Here is a 20,545-nt window from a genome sequence, read left to right as displayed (position 1 = left end):
AGAGGAAGCAATTGGAAAGTGCAAGGAAGTTTATAATGAACTGAGAACACACATGTCTTTATACTTAGGGTTGTGGGACAAGTTGGAACAAGTTGCCCAACAATGTTTTTAAAGCTAATACTGGCTTTCTTCAAGAAACAGCAGGATGAAATCTTCAGATCAAATAGCTACTGAAAACCAGGAAGGGCAAGATAGGCCAGATACCCTCCTCTCATTTGTAGCCTTTCTTATGACCTTTGTGACGGACATTGCAACATGTTCTTCTTGGCTCGTATTACGGGAAGACATTGAAAGAGACCAAATATTATAATAAATGAATTCCTCACTGTTATATCATCTGCAGTGTATCTATAATATGTTCTTTAGTATATAGGGGTATTTAGAAGCACAACCAGAAAGTTACACAACATATATCAGTAGGTTTGTGTCAGCAAATGATTCATTAATTTAAAAAAAAGCATCAAAAATGCCTAATCATCAAGGAACAAAAATTTGGCACTGTTATACACACTGAGCATGGATGAGACTAATTTACTAAACATACCCTGCAGTCACATAATTACATGTAATTTTACCAGCATAATTAACTAATTTAATTACTACTCCTCAAGAGCATCAATTATTGATATTACAGAGCATTCAGACAGCGCACTCAACGTGTGGCGCATTTTGAGAACTAAAAACACATGCTAGCTCTCCAAGCTCTTTAATGTTTCCTTCTGTATGAAAGTGAAAATCCTTCTGTAGCCATTGGGTGGCACTTACTGTATTTCTGCAGGTGCATGGAATTAAAGATTATGGCTCCAATTCAGATATAAAGGAAAGGAAAGTTATTTTTTACAGAACGCGACCATTATGATACCGTCTCTTCCAATACATCCAGAACAAAAAACAAAAGAACAAATAAACCTGGGAAAACATGGTCTTTGTGTAATCTCATCCTCTTTATTTGGTTTGGTTTGCTGTAAGAATTAATGATCCCAGTTTACATGTATTAAGGTAGATCATACTTCTGTTTGATGTTGTTGAATATTATTCTACCCATTTTTAAGATATTTTCTCCAAGGCAAATCTAAGGTCAGAAGAAAATCTTCAAAAAAAAGGTCCTCGAATCTCTTTCACTCCTTCTCTCACTGATATTTCACATGCCCAAGAACACCCTTCAGCTTTTTCTTGAATCTTGAATCTTTTCATAGGCATTTCCACCAAGGCAGATCTGTTTTCAAAACCCTTCTGATTTTAACACTGTCCCCATTACAGGTTTAATACATTGAACTGATATTGTTCAGTTGCACCTCTAGATGTAAAGAAATGCTTCTTGCACTTCATCAGGTGATGGACGTTTGCACATTAACCTGATTTGTCAATCTATGGAAAAGATCTTGTATTAGATTAAGATAATGTCTTGGATGTTGCAATCTGTTCTTTTAAGAATCTGTTGAAATTCAATCTGAACAAGATAGATTGCTTTATGGTAATCTTCTCCTGTACACTCACTATACAACTGGCATTTACAAATAAATATATTGTAATAATAGTAAAAAGTCTATTTCCAGTCCATATTCAGAGTCATTTATATTGTAACCAACAGTCACATTTGTTAGAAATACTCTTTTGTGTGGGTGCCTGGGGTTTTTCCTGGCATTTTAAAAACCTTTTATCCAACAAAAAAAATGTATTAACCTTTACTTTTTTGAGCAGAAGAAATTCCATTCAGATGATATTATTTTCTGTATTATCTCATTATTTACACACGAAAAATGGAATCTGATGATTAATAACATGGTGCATATCTATTCCATTATTTTCTGTCAAAGCTACTGCAGGCTGGGCTGCAACTGATCAGTGATGACGCTTACCTCAGGAATGACATTTCAATATGTAATGGCTTATAATTTGCTTGTTGCAAATGTTTATGTATGTGATTTCCTAAATAATACCTATCAGGTATGAGAATGGAGGAACACTCAGCTTATACACATACAGTATGAATTAAACATGGGTGTTTCATGTCTTTCTTTAAAGATGGGGTTGAGATGCAGCAGTTTTGCACTATGTGGCTTCCTGATGTGATCCTATTTTTCAGGTATGATTACATAAAATGGAAACCCTTTTATCTTACAAGTACCGAGCACAGAGTAATCAAGGTTCTATTTCTAGGGAAACTTTTCCAGAGGCTATAAAAGCTCAACAGCTGATCAACTGGCTGTTTCATGTTTCTAGCCTGCTGTGCTTCTCTTTTCTTTCTGGACTTGCAAAACTAAACTAAAGCTGTTTTTTGACTACTAAGTGCTGCCCTTGCTGTTTTTACCAGACATATTCACAATTAATTTTTCATGCAGTTTTTGACAGTAGGAAGAGAAATACAGGTATATACTGTAGCTAGGAGGTCACTGGCTTTATACAGAAAAAAGAATTAAAGTTACTTAGACTCAGATAAAGGTCAGAATAATGTCCTTGGAAAAGATTTGGTATATTTCTGTTTCTGTGACTTAAAATGTGTGCAGCTGTAGAGGGATAATTGAATGGACTTTGGATACCAAACCAAAAACAATTTGTTGTGGTCTGGACTTCTTAAATGGGAATGTTAAAGATGATTTCATTTTTATTAAACTCATTTGCAGAACTTCAACTTCATAAGCAGAGTTAAGAAGCATGTTCATGTCAGCAAGCAATAAGGGTATATTTATATACTATATACATTATGACATTTGATTAAAGTGCTCGCATAATTTACTGTTAAAACATGCAATTCAAGTGAAGGGATGGAGCAAACCGATGATGTAGTCATCAAAAAAGCTATGCTTTCTTCGCAAATATACCCAGTTCAGCAACTGCTTGGAATACAGGCCAGCTGCTTTCAGGATACACTGAAAATTCACTAAGATCTGTGCAGCCTTCTCCAGTCCCCACTCTAACCTCTCACAATCATGATACTTCTGTAATGGGTTCTTTGCACTTGCTACCAGTCAAGTTCATAGTGATATATAAAATGTTACTCTTTACTTTGAACGCTCCACATGAGTTAACACCAAATTACATCTCTGAATTTCTTTCACCAAACACCTGAGTGTGGCCTTCAATGTACTGACCTCCAGCGATCCAGTCTTCTCTTCTGCAATACTAGACAGTAGAATGATCTTCTAGGGGTTATAAGGGACAGTGATGTGGTCACCACATTTAAATATAAAAAGAAAGTTTGCTTTTAACCCTTGACTTTTACTGTCTGAGTTGTTATAATTATTATGTGTACAGTTGCAACATACCTACAGTATATACGCAATATACAGTATGTATGTCATTGCTATTTGTTTCGTAGAGTGTACTTATCAAGGTACATTTTTTATTGGCAAAGTTAGAATTGCTTTTAATTTCTTTTTTTCACTTGTAAAGCAGTTTGAGATGCTGTACATGGATTAAGATAGTTACTATTATTGGTTCACAACAGTACGAATAAAGTAGGCAAAGGGTTATTTCTCCGTCTGTTGTAATATTTTCTGATAAACAATTTTTCTATATGTATTTAGTTTGGTTAAATAACGTTTTCAGCCTGTTTTCTTTTTAACTGCTTTTAAAGTGTTTGTGATTCATTTCCAGCACACAGCAGACAAGAGCCTGTGAGAGAGTTGGTGTGTAAATGATTGACAGACAAAAATGGAGAGAGAGGGAGAAGGAGCTGGAAATAATAAGAGAGTGGTCTGGCAGACATTCCTAAAAAGGAATTGTTCAAAATGGTACACTGTAGCTGTGCATGAGTTTTACATGCTTGTCGGGCTCAAATGCAGTTTAATCATAAAAAATAAGAGCAATAATGGTAGGTAATGTGTTTTCCTTCATGGTGTGTCTTTTCTATGCAGGACAGAGCAGAAGGTTAAACAAACACTATATATTTTCATACTGAGATTTGCATCTGATCGACAGGCAGCCATTATTTGTCACAATGAATGATGGGATTTTGACATCACTCTAATCAATTATTAGTCATTTTAATAATATCCAAAGGCTGAATGTAGACTGTAACCATGCACTAGAAAATGTTTGGTTAAATGGAATTCTCTGAGGCAGATACTTCCTGCTTTTGCTGGGTGACAGTGCATTCAAGGCAAGCATGAACTGCATGATTCAGGCTGTACAGTTTTGTGAAACAAATCTGAAACGGCAACAGAGCTTTCAGAGCAGAAATGATTTATTAGAATCTGCAGGGAGATTGCTTTCGCATATTAACTCAGCAGACTGGGCACCCGTTCTCTTCAAAGGGGAAGGGGACATGGGGGGGGATTATTAATCTTTTTATTTTGATTAAAAAAGGAGAAATACTGCAGATCTATCCCTTCGCATTTCAATAGTAACCCTTGAAGTGCCAGTCACCGACACAGAAATCATAGGAGGGAGAATAAAGGACACCCATATACAACACTATCAGTAAACTAAGCAATATTCAAGCAATATTATAAGAATATGATATAACAAGAATGATTATAAGGCCTAAACTGAAACTGATCATGTATATGGTGGAAACATACTAGGAGTATGGATTTAGTAAAGGTAGGTCTTGACTAACTAACTTGTTGGAGTGGCATGAACAAGCAACAAAAGTAATTAATACACATTGGTCATATGATAAGGTGCATTTAGATTTTCAGCATGCTTGTGATAAAGGTCCCTAGAAATCATTAATTCTCAAATAGCAGGCAGGGGGGCGGTCAGGAAAATACAAGAGTTAGAATTGAGAATTGGTTATTATATAGAGAACAGAGGGAGCAGATAAGGAGTGAATTCTCTAACTGGGATGATGTTATTAGTGGATCCCACTAATAGAGTGGGATCTGTACTAGAGCCACTGCTCGAATTAATTTATATCAATGATCTGGATTCGGGAGTAGTTCGTAAACTGGTCGAGTTTGCAGATTATACCAAAATAGCAAATTGACCGCTAAATCACACCCGATTAGAAACTTTATAGAACTCAAAAAGATTTCGATTTCATGATTGGACAAACAACTGGCAGATGTAGATGTGCAGGATACTGTATGTAGGAAGTAAACATGTAAATTATGCAAAATGGGAAAATGTGAGATAGAAGAGGCTACTTATGAAAAGACTTATGTCTTATGTTGATGTTGACACATCATTTACATTTTCTAGACCATTGTGTATAGTTAAAAAGGCAAATGGAATGCTAGGATATGCTGGGAATTTAAATTGTGGAATGTTAAAGTTAATGTGAACAAAGCCTTATTTAGAATATGGTGTACTATTTTAGTCACCATGCTCTAGAAGTCCAGAGAAGAGTAACCACATACATTCAGAGGTTTAAGGGAATGTCCTACACTGGCAAGCTAAAGCAAGTAAACATTTTTAGTCCTAAAACAGAGAGGGCCTCAAGGGAACCCGATACAAGTACTCGAAGCCCTCGAAGCCCTCAACGGCACTGACAGAGTCAACCCAGTGGATTTCTTCAGAACGAAGAGGGAAACACGAACTGGGTGAATCAATTAACTTCAGGCCAGAGGGGCCAAATCGCTTCCTTTCATCTGTAGCCTCTCTTGTGTTCTTAAAGAACAACGAATGCATGATTACTTTGAAATGTTATTTTCTCAACGGGATATTTCCAGTCTTCGGCAGGTAATACCAGTGAAGGCTGGCAGAACGAAGCAAGGGAGAATAAAGGACACCCATATACAACACTATCAGTAAACTAAGCAATATTCAAGCAATATTATAAGAATATGATATAACAAGAATGATTATAAGGCCTAAACTGAAACTGATCATGTATATGGTGGAAACATACTAGGAGTATGGATTTAGTAAAGGTAGGTCTTGACTAACTAACTTGTTGGAGTGGCATGAACAAGCAACAAAAGTAATTAATACACATTGGTCATATGATAAGGTGCATTTAGATTTTCAGCATGCTTGTGATAAAGGTCCCTAGAAATCATTAATTCTCAAATAGCAGGCAGGGGGGCGGTCAGGAAAATACAAGAGTTAGAATTGAGAATTGGTTATTATATAGAGAACAGAGGGAGCAGATAAGGAGTGAATTCTCTAACTGGGATGATGTTATTAGTGGATCCCACTAATAGAGTGGGATCTGTACTAGAGCCACTGCTCGAATTAATTTATATCAATGATCTGGATTCGGGAGTAGTTCGTAAACTGGTCGAGTTTGCAGATTATACCAAAATAGCAAATTGACCGCTAAATCACACCCGATTAGAAACTTTATAGAACTCAAAAAGATTTCGATTTCATGATTGGACAAACAACTGGCAGATGTAGATGTGCAGGATACTGTATGTAGGAAGTAAACATGTAAATTATGCAAAATGGGAAAATGTGAGATAGAAGAGGCTACTTATGAAAAGACTTATGTCTTATGTTGATGTTGACACATCATTTACATTTTCTAGACCATTGTGTATAGTTAAAAAGGCAAATGGAATGCTAGGATATGCTGGGAATTTAAATTGTGGAATGTTAAAGTTAATGTGAACAAAGCCTTATTTAGAATATGGTGTACTATTTTAGTCACCATGCTCTAGAAGTCCAGAGAAGAGTAACCACATACATTCAGAGGTTTAAGGGAATGTCCTACACTGGCAAGCTAAAGCAAGTAAACATTTTTAGTCCTAAAACAGAGAGGGCCTCAAGGGAACCCGATACAAGTACTCGAAGCCCTCGAAGCCCTCAACGGCACTGACAGAGTCAACCCAGTGGATTTCTTCAGAACGAAGAGGGAAACACGAACTGGGTGAATCAATTAACTTCAGGCCAGAGGGGCCAAATCGCTTCCTTTCATCTGTAGCCTCTCTTGTGTTCTTAAAGAACAACGAATGCATGATTACTTTGAAATGTTATTTTCTCAACGGGATATTTCCAGTCTTCGGCAGGTAATACCAGTGAAGGCTGGCAGAACGAAGCAACCTTGCACACTGTTAGAAGCAAAAGCATTGGAAGTCAGTCTCCCAGGAGGGCTTTATATACAGTCAGTTTCCAATTACAGCTCAAAATTCAACCGTGCTCCACACCTGCAATACTAGCACGGAAACTGGAGCTTCTGAGAAACGAACTCTTCTGCTTCGAAAATAAAATGTGCTCAAACAAGGTCACTTTTAATCACTTGAATCCATTAGTAGTCAACATTTACTTTAATTTTCATGAAATATCACTTTGGCAAGAATGTGCGGTTTTGATCATACTTTGCTCCAAGCTTCTGGAAACATTTTTGAAGTCATAAAACGCTTGAGACAAGGAAAAACCCTCCATTCCTTCACATCCCAATGGCTTCAGTGCATTAAGTGGTCTTTAATTTTTTTGTCATTTTGTTCCCAGTCTGTTTTGAATCATCAGTCGTTGCTTGACGTCTCAGCTCACTGTATCAGCGCAGGAAGATAAAGGAAGGGCAACCATGCTCCTCCAGCGTAGTGTATTGATCCACCTCTTCATCTTTTGGCGTATTGCAAAGCTCCACAGTGGAGGGGTGGCTCATCTTTCGCTGGCATCACTGTGTGCCTGCTGGTATTGATGAAAGATGGAGAGAGCAGTAGCCAACATAAACCCCAACATACTGCCAGTGGCTCTCTGCCAATTGTGTGCTGAGTTCATATCTCGCTTGGCTGCCGACATGACCCACGCTCAAGCACATGAAGTGGAGCACTGCCTGTCCCTTACTTGTTGCTCACTCCGAAGCCCCAGGAATGGAGATATGAGCTGTTACCCCTACCTGCCTAACAGGTGGGATCGCATACCTGATGAAGGAAACTCTCTTAAGACCAGATGACAACAAGGTTGGGGAAGCAGCACGAGAATGGCTCAGGGGGCTGAAAGCACTTTGTTCAGAGGGCATCAGTATCTCTGTGAAGTGCAGGCAGAAACATTAGGTAAAATAAAAAAGAACGTCAGTAGATAATTCATTACCTTCATGCTATTTGCTGGAAGAGCCAAAATGTTACTTTGCTTAATGCGCGCGACACTGTATCCTCAAGAGTAACACCTTTCATATATCTGCAAAGAACAGAACAATTTAGTACTTTGAAATAAATATGATTTAGTTAGAAATGCATGATTGAGACTTTTCTATTGAAATATAAATTATTTTCACTATGCCTCACAAAGCTGATAAACCATATACATTGGCCCAGTTTGGTTTTTGCAATTATTGTAAAACGAGTTTATTCGAAAGGATCGTGTCATGTTTTGTAACGTCTAGGAAGGATAATCACAGTTTGCAGGTCAGCAAATTAATTATATGCAGCGGAACAATGATAAAATACAATTAGTAGCTTATTTCACCAATGGAATTGCTAAAGAGGTTATAATTACTGTATATCCATTTTCTAATAACGTGCTGAGAAATAATTGTCATCAGCATTGTTACAGAATTAGCTGTTGCTGGTCTAATGTTCATAGCAGTCAGATTTAACTGCTTAAGAGCCACTAGCATGCACACTCTGTTCACAGATGCAGGGCAACATTTATCAATCACTGCAAATATTGCTGCCTTCTACTAGGAGTACCTACTAGGTGCTAGCACTAACCGTGTGCTTTTGGCAATGCTGTATACAACACACAAACCAGAGATTTGTTTTTTTTTTTTATTTCCCACGCACCGGTGAGGGCCGGCCATCCTTTCATGTACAAACGTGTCCTCAGGAAGATCCTAGATGGAGTTTTTGTGTTTGTAACTTTTTCAGGAAACTAAAAATATATGTTTTAATGGGAGGCGCAAGCTACCATGAAGCCAATTATCGCGTCAGACAAAAATACAGCATTCTCTTGCCCACCCGAAGACCCTCGCAGTAGCCACATTCAAAGCTGGTAACTCAAAGCCTTATGGCTTTATGGCTTATAGTGTTGGGGCAGCAGAAGTCACGACTCAACCTATTTAAAATCCCTGCTCTAAAGTAAAACAATAATACCAGAGTGAAGAAAAAACTATATATTATGTAAATAATGTTGTAGAACGAATTTTCAAATGAGTTTCTGACATAACTCTTCACTTTATTGCTGTGGTGACTTTCACGTACTGTAGGTCACGTAGCATGTACCTGTACGAGCCTTTAAGAGCCATCCCTTTTCCACTTCCACCTGTTACACTTAAATTGTGGATTAATTTACACTGAACAACCAGCCAGCAACATAGTTAAATAGTACAGGACCTACTGTATGAAACACTTTTTTTTCTTCTAAGCTCATCATGGATCTAGATTGCTTAGCAACACCAGACTGTTCATTCTAACAGCTAAGAGCCAATTTACTGTAATTTGTTAATTTATTTATTACTATTTAGCTAATGACTGTCGCTTTTATTTAGGGAATCACGAACACTAACACTTCTTTGCACCGTCGAATATCAATAACCATCAAAGTCCAATGCAATAATGTCAAACACTTTAAGGCTGTGAGAGAAATCTCGCAGAGGACGATGACTGAGGAAGAAGAAGGTCAGACAGCGTGGCTGCCCGCTCTGCCCTCTTTCTCCAGGAGAGCTGGAAGCTCCTCGATGTCCCGGATGCCCAAACCCCAGACAGTCCGCGCGGTTACTCAAAATCACGACGGCTAAATCCATGTATAGTGTGGGATTATGGTACAAAATGCAGGTCATAAAGGACATTGATATAAGTGAGATATACAGTATATGGAACCCTGGCTTGTGAAGGCCAGGACATTCTAATATTCATCATAAAATCAAGGTCACGTTTCCAATTATTTTTGAATAAGCCAGTGAAATAAAGATCCCTGGTTTTGTCCTGTTGGAATCTGTAAACAAGCAGATCTGGGAATTTGACTAACTCCTGGGAAGTCTTGTTTAACTCCCTTTGAAAGAGGGATGATGATTCTCTCCTTCGAGTTCAATAGAAGGCAGCTTGAGCGAATTGGACTCATAAACAGCACCAAGCCTAAAAGCTTTCCTCTTTAGGATAATTTACAATGAGGATGGCTCCAGCATATCAGGGGCTCAGCACGGCCAACTAACCACAGCGTCCATAGCTGAGTTATGCTGGCACATTCTACAGCTGTTAAAATACAGCTACGTGTTATAAGAGCGAACATAGAGTGTTTATTTCACAGTTACTATCTTCTGAATCGTTAACCGTACCGTGCAAAAAATATAACATTGTTGTAGAAGAGTAATATGTAACAGTGGACCAATATGTCCCTAGTACGTGTAACTGCTGGAAATTAATTACCAAACGGAGTAATTTATGTGAAGTGCACTCCACTGTTGATTTCATTAGTATTGCAATAATTCACTAGTTACATGTAAATAGGCTTTTGCATAATGTCCCTCCATTTATAGCTTCTTCAGTTTTCCCTTCCTCTTGCTTGTTTGCGATGAAAGATTCTGTTCTTTGAGGATTTTAAAAATCCATGTCAACGTCAGGAACAAAAAACAGCCTTTTGATTGCAATCAATCCTGGGCAAAACAATTACCATTTCTTCTCCAGCGCACAATATAAATCAGAAGACACCGCTTTTATCCTCTAAGAGCAACAATCACGCCAGGCAGCACAAGGGCATCTCCCACACTAACATGATGGGAAAATGTCAAGTTCCAGGCTTCTGAGTGGCTCCATTGATAAGATAAGATTGCTTTATTAGCCCTATACAATTTCTTGCATTAGGAATTTGTCTTTTTGCATACCCCAGCTTGCTCTCCATGAGACACACAGACAGGGAGAGAAGCTTGGGGTCAGAGCGCAGGGTCAGCCATTTATACAGCCCCCCTGGAGCAGTTGGGGTTAAGGGCCTTGCTCAGGGGTCCAAGGGAGTAGGATTCCTCTGCCGGCTGTGAGATTTGAACAAGCAACCTTCCGACCACAGGCGCAGATCCTTGGCCCCAGAGCCACCACACCGCCTGTTGCTTGCACACTGCAGGAGCAACTGCCCAGCCTGGACAACACTACTTTATCCTGATCAGTGGCCATAAAATTGTGCCAGCAGCAAACACCCAAAAATGCGGTGAGCAGCTCCTACCAGAGGATAATGTCTCTGCATGTGCTGTGTCCAGCCAGGACCACACTGGGAAAGCAGGAGCTCAGCCTAGCAAGCCACTACACCTGTCTTCGACAATGTTGGGCTGGAAAAATGTGTGCTGGCTGGAAAGGAACGAGGAGATTTTAATTCCAAAACAGAAAAGCACAAGGAAGAAAGACGACGTTTCGACCGTTAAGCCTTCTTCCAGTCTGACGAAGGGTCAGTAGCCGAAAAAGTTGTGCTTCTTTATTTCGGCGTGAAATTATCCCTTTACTGGTTGCCAGTTCTTATTGGCTGCATTTTTATTCATCTCAGTATAACTAAAAATAAATAAGAAATACTCAAGTCCATTTAATGTGTGCAAATGTCGAACTGTAGCAGTCTGATTAATTTATAACAAAATGAACGAGAACTGGCAGGCAGCCTCATGCAGAGGAAAGCTTGGAAAAACACAGACGTTCCCTCCATCCATTATTTTCCACTGTGCATCCAAGCCCTTTGTCTTAGGTTGTGCCACAGTCTTACAGGGTGGAACTTTCCTCTTGTCAATGGTTGGCCATCGGCTGGCCACTGTGAAGAAGGCACACCTTGAAGCATGAGGCCAAAGGCTGTCCTGCTTACACTGTAGACCACCTCACTTGAAACTACCTAAATAATTCATCCATCCGTTTTCTAAATGCTTCATCACATACAGGGAGGAGGGAGGCAGCCATGGCTTATTCCAGCAAACAACAGGCACAAGCAAGGTACAGCTCTGACAGGACCCCAGTCCCTCCCAGGGCTGATTTTCCCAGAAGCCAATTCACCAGCCAGTGTGTCTTTGGACTGGAAGGAAACCCACATAAACCCAAAGAGAACACACAAGCTCTGGGCAGGTAGCGCGCCCGCAATTCAACCGAGGGCCCCAGCACCACGAGGCAGCAATGCTAACCACAGCGCCACTGCGCCACCCCCCAACAAACTGAGTTTCATGTTAATTCATTTTCTGTTCAGCCCCAAACAACAACCCAACCACTAACAGCGGCGATGACAACAGCTAAGCAAAAAAAAAAATGTATTTCTTCAGAAAGAGTTTTGTCCGTTTTTGGAATGGTCGTTTTTCATCATCAAAGGCTAAAATGTTTAATAATGTGCTCCCACACATCCATTTCTCTGCTTTAAGTCTGCCGCTTTGGCTTTCGTAATTGCGTTTCATAACCGTGTTTTACATACAAGAGCTTTGCTCGCTGCCTCTGACCGTACATTAGCATCCTCTTCAAATCCATTAGTGACATTTCAGGGTCCACAGTGCGTCTCCTGGTAAACAATACAGTTCTTATTAAGTTACTGTTATCGCTGTGGAAGAATTATGCACTGAGGCCGACCGAGAAAAAGATGACAGCATCTCTTCCTTCCTGGGAGGAAAGATTTTTTTTTTTATTGCATTCAGCTAGTTTCAGATAAGCCCTTCTTTTCCATTCACATAGCTGAAAAAAAATACTTCTTATTAAGAACTAGAAAGCTTATAAAAGTTGAAACCTATAAAACTACAGCTAGGAAAAATGGTTGTATTGTAGTCCTATTCAGACGTGCGATAATGTGGTTTATTATCTGGTGCTGTGCAGTATGTCTGCTTTGTCTCCTCGAAATGGAGTTTATAACAAAACTTACAGGAGGGACGCCAACAACTAATTTCAATCAGACCCGGCTGTCAGCAATTCGTAATCATGATGATGTCATTTCCTCCTGATGTCATTTCCTCATTTAAACATTATAAATACTGTAGGTGATCCCCTTCTCTACATCACAGACATCTGTTTGCATCCCTCCTCCAGCTGCAGCTGCCCCCAGGTCACTCCTCACTCGGCAGGGGGGTCCCAGCCTCCTCCTCTCCCTCTGGCCAGGAGGTCAGCCCTCAGCCAAGGGGGTTAAGCCAACATTTTTACTAAAACAGTCCCTGCTCCTTTCAGTATGCTTAATTCTTCGGTATTGTTATTCCCAGTGAAGGGTGATCTAGCACTGGAGGCACAGTGGGGGTGTTAACCAGTGCATACAAATTACTAATCTACAGTATTTGGCTGATGCTTTTATCCCATGCAATTTACAGTTGCACCCATTTACACAACTGTGTGATTTACTGGAGCGATGTGACTGAAGTACAGCACCTTGTTCGTGGATACACCAGCAGTGTCTCCGCTTGGAGATTTGAGCCCACAGCTTGGCAGCTTATGAGTCCTGAGTCCAAATCAATGCCCCATACTGCTCACACTCTTCACACTGTATGGCCTTCACTAATTAAGGTTTTTATGCACTCCTCTTCATGTCTCTGATTCCTCCAGCTGTGGCTGACAGTTTGCGATGCGCAATATATTACTTGCAGGTATAACATGCCTCCTCAACCTAATATGTTGTACATAATGTAGTCGGCTGTAAAAGATTTGAGAGCTGTACTTAAAAATGTAAATTAATAAGTGTATTTTGATCTGTAAATTTAGGTTAGAGATGAGAAAACCTTCAGGAAGGTATTGTAATTGATTACGTGCTTGCAACATAAAGGAAATGTGACCTAATGGGTAAAACATTTGAGAACTACTGTTTTGAATCATCCATTCACAGTCTATTTGCATTTAATAACCAAAAAGCTGGCATTCGAATAAAACAAAAACAATATTACAAAACACTACCACTACCCACAACAGCAGGACAATATAATATTAAAAATCTACCTGAAAATAAAAACGCCAAATCAAATGCATATACTGTACATTTCTGTTTGTGTCTGAAACTGACAGCTGGGTGAACAAACTCCGTATGGTCATTCTAGAAAATGCTGACGAAAATGTAAAAATCAATTCTCGGCTGCGTTTGCCTGTGAATATCTTCAGTACCCCTCCTAAAAGCTGTACAGTCTGTATTTACACAGATGACTTCAGCACATAGCGTTCCTCCTTTATGTGAAAAAGCACAGTGAGCACACAGGTGCAAATGTCCAGGAGACCGCTCCAACATGCTGACGTCAAATGCCCAGAGCAAATTTACAGCAGCTCTAATTATATTCATAACAGCGATATGAATTTTAAGGGTGTGTGATGAATGTCCCACCAAAGTGTGACATTGTCTAATAGGATCTGTGGCACGTCGAAGGCCGACGAGATCTCACTGCAGAAAGGAGATTGTTTTCGTTCAGCAGGGAAGAGTGCACTGGCACTGCGTGCATTTGTAAATACGTTATATTATTCATATTTAAGCATGACGTTCTTTTGTCATTTTTGAGCAACAGCAAAAACAGCTATTACAATAAAAGCAAATATTCTCAACAGCCAGATGAGGGATATGTTTGTGAAATCATGAAACTAGGTGCTAAGCCCTTCAGCCAGGGGCTATATGTGACAGCTTATCTGTGCAGCTGATTGCCTTTTAAAATATTGGGTTTCTCTGACATGGAGCACAATTAAATGAAAAGGGATATGGGTCTGGTAAGGACATGTGAGTAGAGGAATCCTATTTTGTGACCAAACAAAGGCAGCAACGTTGGCGAACATGCAAGGTCAAATTATCTTGTGCAAGTGCTACTGGCAACCTACACCTGATATAATTGCCTCTCACCGATCCGTTTATGAGTATAATTCTTTCTTCCCTCCAGAAATCCCACTGGATCACAAAACACACATTATTATCCAGCCAGCCCTGACTGGATACAGAACATCAAAGCGGAGTGCTTGTTACATGCCAAATTCTGTCCCAAATGTGTACAAGCATATAACAGAACACGGGACAGATTTCTTGCTGCCTAGAAGGGAATCGTTCGCTCTTTCAGTGGCGGCCCATCTGTAATTCTGTCGTGTGAGATTACGAGGAAACAAGCACAAAGGCAGTCCGAAGGGATGGATCAAACTCTCTTCTGGGGAAGGATCGCAGAGAAAGGTTCTTATCCATGCAGAAAAGACATAACCCCAAGTCTCCTGCTCCTGGGGTGGGACAGCGAGTACGCTGCTGTGCTGGTGAGGGAGTTCATTGTCTTCTATAGGTTTCAAGCTCAAAGCCCCCTTGGGAAACCCCCTTTAACAGCATTTCTCAAAGCGAGCAGGACAAAAAGATATGGATATCATTAGCAAATGCGCCAAACTATCTGCCTGTGGCTGTAGATCTACAAAAAAGATGAAGGATAGATATTTTGTTTGTTTTTGTATGCAAAATGCAGTGCAGTTAAGTACAAAAGCATGTGAAGAACATAGTCATTTCGTCAGCCAAGACAATGTGGGGAAGCCACAAAAATAACAAGCAGAACACTGAGATAGAAAGTAAAAGTTCCGAATTTAAATCAAGGGGTACTATGTTAAAATTTTACAGTGTGCTAGAAAGGCTTAATTTAGAATAGTGTGTACAGTTTTGGTTCCTGTGTTACGGAAAAAAGCCTCGGAATTAGTCCAAAAAAGAGCAAACATATGCACTCTGTGGCTCAAAGGAATGTCTTACACTGACAGGCTAAAATAACTAAACCTTTTTAGCCCTGAAGAGAGAACACTGCTAGGAGATCTGATTCAAGTACTCAGGATCCCCAAGGGCATTGATAAAGCCAACTCAATGGACTTCGGCACGACAGTGAAGCACTAGGCTGAGATCTCAAATGAAAACAATTGGCAACTGCATTTAGAACTTGGGTAGTTCTTGCCAGGAAATGATGTGGGTGTCTGGAAGAAGCTGTCAACCTTCTCTCTCCTAGTCCAACTCTTTTACTCTAGTCCCTCCACTAGACTCCCTGCGGCTGCTCACATCCCAGTACCTTATCTCTATCCCTGCCTCCTCTCCCTGTCTCTGCTCTCTGTCCTCTTCCACCAGGCTTTGCATACTCTTTCCATACTCTCTCTCCGTGATCCCACTTCCAGGGCCTGGTCATTCTCCAGCTTCTCTCCTCCCTGGTGGAATGACTTACCCACAGCGATCAGAGCTATGCAGATCAGTACCACAGCCTGCTCTGTTCTCATCTCCAAAAGGTGCAACAAGGGTACTTCCCTGCGGGTAGTTTGGCCTCTATGATGCAGGTGTCATGGGTTCGAATGTTGGTCATGTACACTAATTTGCGGGCAGTGAACAGAATTTCACAAGGGGTAGCACACAACCAGGGGTAAGGAGGCATTAGTTAGGCAGAGCTCTCTCAGCTCCTGGCGATGCAATGATCCTGACTTCCCAGGAGCTTACAAGCATACAAGCATGTAGATGAGGGATGCACCTCTCCTGCGATCGAACCTCATGCACGGGGCTGTGTAAACTGTGGCCAACCAGAAGGTGAAGCACTTGAAGGCGGGCAGACTGGGGGAGTGGGTCCTGTCTTTTTCCCTGTGTGCGGTTGCTCAGTTCGTTCGCAGACATGAGTGTGTTTCACAAGACTAGAAAACACGCAAGGAGTGGTCCCAGATCAGCTTGATGTATAACACAACAAATTGGTCATTCTAAATTTAAAAAGAAAAAAAATCTATATCATCACTTTAGATATTAAACGGTGTTATCCAAACTCAACAATCACATTCTTCTGTGTGTCTTTGCTCAGTGCACTGTGGACATGGAATACCTGCCATCAGGCTGTCTTGTCTGTTGGTACAATAGTTTACGTCTTACTATTTATTTTTGCCTTTTGCACTGCCAGTTTGTGCAGGTCGTATTTTTTATTTTCTTACCTTATAGCAGTGTACTGTACATGGTTGTTACTCACCTAATGTCAGGTTTAGACATGTATTGTAAGCTACCCTAGGTAAGGGTGTAAGCTAGCTAAATAAATGAGTGAAGGAATGGATGAATAAATGAAAATTATGATCACCACATACACTGAGTGCAGATAAGAAAGAAATCATCCAAAGTCTTCTGAAATGGACGTAAATGGGTGTCTTCAAAAACAGTTTATGTATTTTCAAGACACTTCTAGCAATTTCTCATAAACATTGAATACAGATGTATAATTGGTGTTATTATGTTCCTCTTTTTCCTGAATGTTAATCCATTCATCCCATCTGTATGCCATCCTCAGCTTTCTCACTGCCTGCCTCAGCTCGTTGATGAATATATCCACTCTCCCAATAATTATTAGGATAATTTTGTTCATTTCATGCTACAAGATTGGTCTCACATCTGTAACAATGCTTTTTTTTAATTTACCAGTTCAATGGTGTTAGCAAGCTTTATTTAACCAGCTCTTAGTTGTGCCACTGTATGTCACCAGTTCCGGAAAAATATGTTCAGTCTATGTTTCGTAAATATACAGTACAGTAAATATCACTTTAACATACTTTCTGACTGATGATGTAGATTAGTGACTGGACAGGCTAATATTTCCCATATGGCTAACACAAACAGAACCTCCAGAGAGCAGTCTTTCCTAGAAGACACTAAGGCCCCACTGTCTTGGCTCTAGATGGGATAAAATCCACAGTGCAGTCTGTCACTACCCGATAAAGCAAACAGCAAACCAGAGTATTTGAATGTGGCCAAAAAAACATCTTTCCACTTAAACTAAATCCATTGTCATTTGCAGGGCTCAAGAAAATTTCTCGCATTTTTCTTGGAATGGTGTATGACAGTGGAGAAATATCTCTGCCCCTCCTTAAGACAGCACGTACTGTAGCGTAGCATTCCCTAAAAAAGTGACCGTGTGAACTTTAAGAAAAATGAAAAAGAAAATGTTCTGTCTGCTTTATGTAATTTGGGGTTGCAAAGGAGCAATGATGTTAACCACTGAGTCACCATGCTGCCCTTAATAATAATAATAATATTAATAATAATAAATTGCATGTTTTAGTAGAATAAGACAAAAATCTTGCTTTTCGGATATTAAAAAAACAAGAGGTATCTCCTTAAGAGGCAAAAAAAGTCAAACAGATTATTTCTACAAAATATGATAGAGCAAGTCTTAACCACAACAGGACCAAACAGTGCTCTGACTCAAACATTCCCTTAGTGCTCTGCCTATATATTAAGGATGCCTTAGAAAGTTTAAGTTCAAATTACACCTCCCATTTTCTGATGTTTCCACACAGCATTTTGAATGGGCCAAAACAGCTTACAAATTTCACAAAGCACAGGGAGGGGAACACATCTGGCCTTCTAACAACACAAAGCACACATGTCACGTCACGTCTGTTTCCCCAAACAACATAACAACAACTCCATAACTGCCAGTAATGGACTAGTTTGCTGGTTCATAATTAAGCATGCCCAGGGAAAGATCGTGTTGTTACAGATTCATCCCTCCTGCCTCAGTGCCACCAGCTTTCCTGACTCCTTCCTCTGTCCAGCAGGGGGCGTAGTGGTACCCTCCTCCTCTGACCAGAATTGCTAGTTTCAAGGGTGGCCTGGAAGAATGGGTACCTCAAACGTGGGAACCTACAGTAAATATTGCAATTTAAACTATTGCTCAATGCATATCCATTCACAATGAGTTCTCCAAACCGGAATAAGGACTGGAAAGAAACTCAAGATGTACACCATGAATTAATTACAATTAAAGCAAACTTAATTGGCCTATTGATCATGCATGCAAGATTGTTGCTTAAAGATGTTACAAATGGGAATTGCATGCCGGTGTTGTTTTATACTTTGGCTAACGACAAGAGGTTGTGTCTAGGGCCAGTAGCATGTGTGGCCACTTTTGGAAGGAATAAAAGTTGTACATCTGGAATCCCTATTGTGCACAGGGACAATCTAGTCCTTTCCTTTTGTACCACCTGGACAATGGAGCTCCCTGGCCTTTGAGCACTACCACCCACACGTCATTCCAGCTCTTTCTACACAACTAAAATGGAGCTGAAGTCTGACAGGTAGGACATCTGCTGTTACTCTCACATTCTCACCTTCCAAAAAAGCTTCTGTTACATGAGCAGCTTGAGGAAGCCTGCTGTCCTGCTGGAATGAGCCCGCAGGAAGGGCTGCAAACGAGGTCCCAGGACCTGATCAATGTAGCACCAAGCAGTCATCTTCTCATTAATCACCACAGTGCAGCTCTGTAGTGGCCCAGCACTCCTACCCAATCCATCACACTCGAGCCTTACATTCCTCTGGTCTGCGGTACTGTACAAAGCACATCGGCGCCTCATCTAACAGGGTGGTCTGCACAACACCTTGACTCATCCCTTATGAAGACTAGGGTCCTCCTCATTCATTCAAAACCTCATTGAGGTTCTCTCCAACATTCATATGGAGCAGCTTAAATGCACAGAATCATCCCCTGTGCCCAATCAGCTCTCTCACCAATAAGGTTATGTAGTGCTTATGTGAAATTCTAAGTCACTCGAGTCTATTATGTGATCACTCAAGTGAAAAAAAAAACCTACAAGCATGTGTGAGTGATCAATTTCTTTTTAAATTGAATAATCAATTAAATTCAGTTTCAGTGTGCAGTGATAACCTTTCTTTTATATAGAGCTTTTCATAACACAGTATGTACAGTATACTGTATCATCTCAAATAGCTAAATAAAACAAAGAGACAGGTACAGTATACACAAATGACAATAGCAAATTCAACAATTAAAAGCTATGAAAAAGGGCATGAGTTTAAAGACCAGATTTGAAAATGCTGACTGACTTGTAAAATCTGATGTAGCCTAGGAGATCATTCTTGGAGCAATTGAACAGGTCTCCCAGGGTTACAGCCTAGTATTGGAAACCAGAAGCTTAAGAGTACAATCAATGCAAAGGTGTCTAAAGAGATAACAGTTCACAGATGTACTCAGGAGTCAAACAGTTAAAACCTTTTAAGGAGAGCAGCCGTATTACAAATTGTATTCTGAAATCCACAAGGAGGCAGTGCAAGGAACAGCTAAGACAGATGATATATGCTCACACCTTTTAGTTTGATTAAAATCCAGGCAGCTGAGTTCTGAACGTGCTGCGACCAGCACGCACTGAATTATAATACTCAGCCATGGAAAAGAAAAATGGAAAAGCACACATGAACCTTTCTATATCAGATATAAACAAACAAGCAGATAATTTTGAAGATGAAGACAAGACATGTTCACAATCCTGAGAGCATGAGATTCAAATGCAAGGCTTGGGTCAAAAATGGCTGTAATATTTATCACGTGAGCATTTGGATTGATTACAGGACCATCAATAGTCAATAGTTATTTAAGATGAGATGCAAAAGCATTTTCTTGTGTCCCCTTTTAACGTCTGTGCATCAGATGTAGTGTCGCAAGGTGGATAGTGCTTGATTAATTTCAGGCATTGTCTGGGCATGAATATAGGTGTCATTAGCTTAGAAATGATGACTGATGCCATACCTACAAAGAATCTGACCCAATGGTAACACAAAGATACTAGCAAGAACTGGACCAAGAACAGAGCATTGCGGGACACTCGATGTGACCTCCTGTATCGGAGGAGCAAAGACAAATTTGTTTTTTTGAGCAAATTGTATTGTATCAGTATGATCTACACAATCAAAGACGTTGCAAAGGTGTGCTGCCCTTGGTCTTTTACGTGCATTTATAGTTGGTAAGAGCAACATTTTAGTTGATTTGTAACACACCAAAACTGCTAGTTAATAGAAAAATGAATCAAAACACAGTTTACTTTTACAGATTACTTTT

Source organism: Lepisosteus platostomus, chromosome 12 (assembly GCF_059453375.1).
Source record: "Lepisosteus platostomus isolate fLepPlt1 chromosome 12, fLepPlt1.hap1, whole genome shotgun sequence".
Classification (NCBI taxonomy): Eukaryota; Metazoa; Chordata; class Actinopteri; order Semionotiformes; family Lepisosteidae; genus Lepisosteus; species Lepisosteus platostomus.
This window is presented reverse-complemented; position numbering follows the sequence as displayed.